Source organism: Salvelinus namaycush, chromosome 12 (assembly GCF_016432855.1).
Source record: "Salvelinus namaycush isolate Seneca chromosome 12, SaNama_1.0, whole genome shotgun sequence".
NCBI lineage: Eukaryota > Metazoa > Chordata > Actinopteri > Salmoniformes > Salmonidae > Salvelinus > Salvelinus namaycush.
Genome location: NC_052318.1, coordinates 22,896,591 through 22,904,436, shown reverse-complemented (window position 1 = coordinate 22,904,436; position 7,846 = coordinate 22,896,591). Strand labels below are relative to the sequence as shown.

The following is a 7,846-nucleotide window of genomic DNA, read 5'->3' as shown; positions in this document are numbered from 1 at the left end:
GGAGCAAAAATGTTTTGGTTGGAGAGGAAGTAGGGTTCCTTGATTTGCATTTAGCCATTTAAATGTCCCTTTAAACACAAAAAGTGTTATTTTACTCAGGCAGCAGGAAGATATTGCTTAGTTACTCAAAAGTGATTATGCAGTACAGTATCTATCTGATTGTTGAACTAATCCCGATCCCAATTAAACATTCTGAAATTATGATATTTTCCTTCAACTGTCCACTAATGTTTAAATCCTGCTGACTTGTGTACTCTGCTGTGTTGTCTAGGTGCTGAAGTGGTCAGACTACTGTCTCCCTCTGGCCTGTAGCCTAGTGCAGCCATTCAGGGCCGTGGCTCAGGACAGCGTTGACAACTTCAGCCGACCTCGGAGTGGCATTTATGGAAGATCGCCTTCAGCTGGACAATGGACTTGTGCCTTCAAAGATAGTCTGTGAGTGTCTAGTCCTTACCTTTGAAATCAAGGGTTTCTCATTTATGGAGTGTGTTAACTCAACTTTATTGTACACATAGGATTTTAAGGATTTTAAATATTTAAAATAAAAACATTTGTATTTTTAAGGCTATTTGTAAGGGGTCGTTCCATTTCATTTCAGCAAGCCATGACACCCACTATCTCAGATTGTTCTGAAATGGTTTTCTGTTGTTAGAAACCGATAAGATAAGCATTCCAGCAACATGATTTTGTTGAAAGACAATTTGAACTCTGAGAAATTAAGCTAATTAAGGGCACACAAATTGGCCATGTCAAGTTATGGGATTCATATAATATTCAAGAAATATCATACTCAATATTAAATTTGGACCAAGCCCCTTCTTAACAACGATTGATACATGAGAAATCCAAATAAATGGTCAAAAGCCACCAACAACCCTTCACACCACACACCAAGCCCGCCCCAACATCCAGTATACAGTATCAGTTCTCTGTTTGACAAGTAGTATGAAGCTGCGGTTTGGAGCATTGTTTATTCATACTATGTCATGTATTCTCAGTAAATTTGGGGATTGTGTTTTTCCCCTGTTCAGAGAAATTAGCCATTGAAGTAGCTTGCATTTCCCCCCATAAATTAGCATGAAAGTACCCGATTTTGACCACTAGAAGCTGCTGTTCCTGCTACTGCCATACCCTTTAATCCAATTTGCTCTCTTGTGTTTATTAAATGTATCACATTTTCTTTGCAGCTTTGGGTAGAAAACCAATAGCTATTTGCTCATGATAAAAATGTATTGTATGGTCATCCTCACAACTCAAGCCAGTCCTCCATGAAAGCAATTCAATTTGTTTTCTCTTAGGCTTAATCTGTGTCCAGGAAATGGCCCCTATGTGTGTGGATTATTCCCATTAAAAAAAGTCTGGATTAGACAATTCCTGGTAAACAAGCAAGCCATTAGGTTACAGCTGTTGCAATGGTTTCAATGTTGTGGTCTAAAAGGGTCTTCAATGATAAAAGTCCTGAACACACACTTTATTGTGTTTGGTAATGGTATTGTGTTTGGTTTAATAGTAAATATCACTAATCACACAACATACAGTGCTTTCGGAAAGTATTAAGACTCCTTCACTTTTTCCACATGTTGTTACGTTACAGCCTTATTCTAAAGTTGACTAAATACAGTCGTATGAAAAAGTTTGGGCACCCCTGACAATTTCCATGATTTCCATTTATAAATAATTGGGTGTTTGGATCAGCAATTTCATTTTGATCTATCAAATAACTGATGGACACAGTAATATTTCAGTAGTGAAATGAGGTTTATTGGATTAACAGAAAATGTGCAATATGCATCAAAACATAATTAGACAGGTGCATAAATTTGGGCACCCCAATAGAAAAATCACATCAATATTTAGTAGAGCCTCCTTTTGCTAAAATAACAGCCTCTAGACGCTTCCCATAGCCTCTAATGAGTGTCTGGATTCTGGATGAAGGTATTTTGGACCATTCCTCCTTACAAAACATCTCCAGTTCAGTTAGGTTTGATGGTTGCCGAGCATGGACAGCCCGCTTCAAATCATCCCACAGATTCTCAATGATATTCAGGTCTGGGGACTGGGATGGCCATTCCAGAACATTGTACTTGTTCCTCTGCATAAATGCCCGGGTAGATTTTGAGCAGTGTTTTGGGTCGTTGTCTTGTTGAAATATCCAGCGCCGGCGTAACTTCAACTTTGTGACTGATTCTTCAACATTATTCCCAAGAATCTGCTGATATTGAGTGGAATCCATGCGACCCTCAACTTCCCAGTACCGGCACTGGCCACACAGCCCCACAGCATGATGGAACCCCCACCAAATTTTACTGTGGGTAGCAAGTGATTTTCTTGGAACGCTGTGTTCTTTTGCCGCCATGCATAACGTCCCTTGTTATGACCAAATAACTCAATCTTTGTTTCATCAGTCCACAGCACCTTATTCCAAAATGAAGCTGGCTTGTCCAAATGTGCGTTTGCATACCTCAAGCGACTCTGTTTGTGGCGTGTGTGCAGAAAAGGCTTCTTCCGCATCACTCTCCCATACAGCTTCTCCTTGTGCAAAGTGCGCTGAATTGTTGAACGATGCACAGTGACACCATCTGCAGCAAGATGATGTTGTAGGTCTTTGGAGGTGGTCTGTGGGCTGTTTTTGACCGTTCTCACCATCCTTCGCCTTTGCCTCTCCGATATTTTACTTGGCCTGCCACTTCTGGCCTTAACAAGAACTGTGCCTGTGGTCTTCCATTTCCTCACTATGTTCCTCACAGTGGACACTGACAGCTTAAATCTCTGCGATAGCTTTTTGTAGCCTTCCTCTAAACCATAATGTTGAACAATCTTTGTTTTCAGGTCATTTGATAGTTGTTTTGAGTCCCCCATGTTGCCACTCTTCAGAGGAGAGTCAAAGAGAACAACAACTTGCAATTGGCCACCTTAAATATCTTTTCTCATGATTGGATGCACTTGTCTATGAAGTTCAAGGCTTAATGAGCTCACCAAACCAATTGTGTGTTCCAATTATTCAGTGCTAAGTAGTTACAGGTATTCAAATCAACAGAATGACAAGGGTGGCCACATTTTTGCATAGCCTATTTTTCACATCTGATTTAATTTCATACAACTTAATATTGCTACACTAAAAATCTTTGTCTGGACAATACCCCAGTACTCAGCTTTTATTAGAAAATGAATGGCATGCCACTGTGATCATTTTCTGTGACGACAGAGTAAATGATTATGCAGCCTCAGAGGGGTGCCCAAACTTGTTCATACGACTGTAAATCTACACACAATACCCAATAATGACACAACAAAAACAGGGTTTTAGACATTTTAGAAAATGTATTAAAATAAATGTTTTAATGATTTTACATTTACATAAGTATTCAGACCCTTTGCTATGAGAATTGAAATTGAGTTCAGGTGCATCCTGTTTCCATTGAGGTTGGGGTTGGGGGGGGGGGGGGGGGGGTCCTTGGGGGGCCTTTGACCATTTTAATGTCTTAATCATTGTTGAGAAGGGGTTTGGTCCAAATCGGATGTTGGGTACTATATTTATAGAATACTATATGAATCCTATAACTTCAAACGGACAATTTAGGTGCAATAAATTAGCTTAATTTCTATATATCTTTTAACAAAATAATGTTTCAGGAATGCTAGTCTTATCTGTTTCTAACTACAGAAACCAGTTCAGAACAATCTGAGATGGTGGGTGTCTTTCTTGGGCTTTTTGAGGTGGAAGGACACTAAGGCATTTTTTGAAGACAATTTGTTTTAGGTCCCAAATAAAATACAATTTCAAATAAAATAAAATGTATTTATATAGCCCTTCGTACATCAGCTGATATCTCAAAGTGCTGTACAGAAACCCAGCCTAAAACCCCAAACAGCAAGCAATGCAGGTGTAGAAGCACGGTGGCTAGGAAAAACTCCCTAGAAAGGCCAAAACCTAGGAAGAAACCTAGAGAGGAACCAGGCTATGAGGGTGGCCAGTCCTCTTCTGACTGTGCCGGGTGGAGATTATAACAGAACATAGCCAAGATGTTCAAATGTTCATAAATGACCAGCATGGTCAAATAATAATAATCACAGTAGTTGTCGAGGGTGCAGCAAGTCAGCACCTCAGGAGTAAATGTCAGTTGGCTTTTCATAGCCGATCATTAAGAGTATCTCTACCACTCCTGCGGTCTCTAGAGAGTTGAAAACAGCAGGTCTGGGACAGGTAGCACGTCCGGTGAACAGGTCAGGGTTCCATAGCCGCAGGCAGAACAGTTGAAACTGGAGCAGCAGCACGGCCAGGTGGACTGGGGACAGCAAGGAGTCATCATGCCAGGTCGTCCTGAGGCATGGTCCTAGGGCTCAGGTCCTCCGAGAGAAAGAGAGAAAGAGAGAATTAGAGAGAGCATACTTAAATTCACACAGGACACCGGATAAGACAGAAGTACTCCAGATATAACAAACTGACCCTAGCCCCCCGACACATAAACTACTGCAGCATAAATACTGGAGGCTGAGACAGTAGGGGTCAGGAGACACTGTGGCCCCATCCGATGATACCCCCGGACAGGGCCAAACAGGAAGGATATAACCCCACCCACTTTGCCAAAGCACAGCCCCCACACCACTAGAGGGATATCTTCAACCACCAACTTACCATCCTGAGACAAGGCAGAGTATAGCCCACAAAGATCTCCGCCACGGCACAACCCAAGGGGGGGCGCCAACCCAGACAGGAAGATCACGTCAGTGACTCAACCCACTCAAGTGACGCACCCCTCCTAGGGACGGCATGAAAGAGCACCAGTAAGCCAGTGACTCAGCCCCTGTAATAGGGTTAGAGGCAGAGAATCCCAGTGGAGAGACGGGAACCGGCCAGGCAGAGACAGCAAGGGCGGTTCGTTGCTCCAGAGCCTTTCCGTTCACCTTCACACTCCTGGGCCAGACTACACTCAATCATATGACCCACTGAAGAGATGAGTCTTCAGTAAAGACTTAAAAGTTGAGACCGAGTCTGCGTCTCTCACATGGGTAGGCAGACCATTCCATAAAAATGGAGATATATAGGAGAAAGCCCTGCCTCCAGCTGTTTGCTTAGAAATTATAGGGACAATTAGGAGGCCTGCGTCTTGTGACCGTAGCGTACGTGTAGGTATGTACGGCAGGACCAACTCGGAAAGATAGGTAGGAGCAAGCCCATGTAACGCTTTGTAGGTTAACAGTAAAACCTTGAAATCAGCCCTTGCCTTAACAGGAAGCCAGTGTAGGGAGGCTAGCACTGGAGTAATATGATCAAATGTTTTGGTTCTAGTCAGGATTCTATCAGCCGTATTTAGCACTAACTGAAGTTTATTTAGTGCTTTATCCGGGTAGCCGGAAAGTAGAGCATTGCAGTAGTCCAACCTAGAAGTAACAAAAGCAAATGCAGTTACAGTTGTTGGCCAATGCTATCTCAGAACTTCACTTAATTATTGTCAACGCCAGGCTATATCCCAAAACATTATCCAAATAATTTTTCCAAATCTATTATGAAATTGTTTCACATTGCTTAATACGGAGAGCGGGCCACATTTTGCAATTAAAATATTGCCCTCTGTGCCCATTTCCCCAGCAGTCCTGCTCAGAGAATCTGCTTTTAAATAACTTTTGGAGAAGGGAAAGTCAGAGAAGCACATCACTTCCCTCTCCTTCAAAAAACAGACTGAGATCATCCTCTTTGAGCATTCTCCCTGCGAGTGGGAGGTACTCTCAGAGAGAAGCTCCCCCCAGCTAACACAACGCAGGAAGGGAAGCCTGCTCCTACCACTGGAGGTACATAGGGCGTTAGTGGAGAGACGAGGCTCAGAGCCCATACGAGGAGCCAGCCCTGGGGTGGACAGGGGACTCCCTGGGTAACAACCACCAGCACATGGAGGGCCAAGGCCACCACCTCTACCTGTCCAGCTGCCACGAGTGCCTGGAGCTGGGAACAGCACCATACTCTCCATCAAGTACGCCTTGGTTGACAATATCTCCGACCTTCCTGACGACTAGGCCATGTGCACGGACAGCGAGGACGAGACTCTGGACGAATTCGAGGAGGATGAGGCAGAGAGCTTCCTTGGTCAGAGCTGACGGGTCAACATTTAGCGGGAAGCCCCCCAATGTGCTGGTGTACACGGGCGGCTTCCAGGAGAGGTTTCAGAGGGCGTTTGCACCCTGCCCCAGTAGGCCCTCAGTGAACCCTGGCTGGAGAGTTCCAACCTGCTAGTACTGGCCTCGGACAAACCCCTCACCCCCCAGCTCCAGGCCCGCTTTCTGGCATACTTGGAGCAGGGTGGCAGGGTCCTGGGGCTCTCCTCCACCCCCCCCCTTTATTTATTTATTTAACCAGGTGGCCAGTTGAGAACAAGTTCTCAATTACAACTGCGACCTGGCCAAGATAAAGCAAAGCAGTGCGACAAAAAACAACAACACAGAGTTACACATGAAATAAACAAAAGTACAGTCAATAACAGGTACCTCAGGTGCACCTGGAGACTGCGCCCGACTCTGAGGACGTTGCTTCGTTGGAGGGTTTTGATGAGCTGAAGATGAGCAGTGCACGACGCTTCGAGGTCCTGACGGAGATCCTTACGTCCCTGGGCCTGAGCTGTGAGCTGAACCAGACCCCTCCCCCCAGCCCTGTCTATCTCCTCGCCACCTCTGAGGTATGTACTCTGCCTGACTCCTCCTCTGCTACCTTTCCGTTACAGCTAAAGCCTCTCCCAACCAGGGCAGTGTTGAGTAGTCACAAGGTTTTTGGAATGTGCAGATATCTATTCAGAAATCTATTGTGTAGAACAGACATGCCTCTCGGACATATAGAGTAAGGAGTCATGACTGCTCTATTCATGACATTTCTATTTGCATCAGTCAGTGTGTTGCATATGGTGTATGAATCCAATTGAATGTGACCCAGGCTTCCCTACCATATATTTGATCAGCCACAAATTATATGTATTTCTTCATTGGCCTGTGATGTGAAAATGGCTAGCTAGCTTGCCCCACAAAATCCAGACAACTGGGTCTGGAAGCCATCAACTCTCTTGTCTGTTAGAGGTCTTACATGATTTCCATCCTCAAGTTGGATAAAAAACCCTTCTACTGCTTTACCAATGTTTACTCATCAGTCTCTCAGCTAGAACTGACATGAGGCTGACTGCTTTCTGCTGATCAAAGGTCTGTTCCAGCTCTACTGTTTGTGTTCTTGTGGAGCCCTGCTCTCACTTGTTTTGACTGGCCCTCGGGACACATAAACCTGTTCTAAACCTGTTGCATATATTGGACATAGATTTGCATGTATTAAGAATCAAAATGGTTTCTACATGTTCTGACCTGTCTGGAGTAGGGCTGCCACAATAAACATTTAACTGGACAATTGTGTGTGTGTGTGTGTGTGTGAGTGTGTGTGTGTGTGTGTGTGTGGGTGTGTGCGGTGCGTATGTGCGTATGTGTGTGCGTCCGCCCGCGTGTATGTGTGTGCGTCCGCCCGCGTGTATGTGTGTGCGTCCTCCCGCGTGTTTGCGTATATGAGGACGTGTGTGTGGGTGGCTGGATGGATGGACGGACGGATTGTGTGTGTGTGGCCAGGAAAATATCTGACATGGACGGAAGTCATAGCTCACACTCACAACACCTTATTGGTCAGTGTACAATGCAATTTCTCTATGTGAAATTAGTGAATTGACGGTTTAAAAAGTGATACCAGTCTGTTGTGTACAACCAGTCACTGGCAGGCTGAGGCTTTATTCCTCTATTGCGTTTGGTAATGTTGAGGCCTCTGGCTCTTTCATTGATATTCTAATAGGCCCACTGGCACAGTGCTTTGCTCTGCTGTGGTATGTGG

General features: G+C 44.5%; 1 pseudogene; it reads left to right on the top strand.

Annotated features, from left to right (window-relative positions):
• Window positions 1-383: 383 nt before the first annotated feature.
• The window catches only part of LOC120057440, a 41,438-nt pseudogene continuing 33,975 nt past the window's right edge, over window positions 384-7,846 (top strand).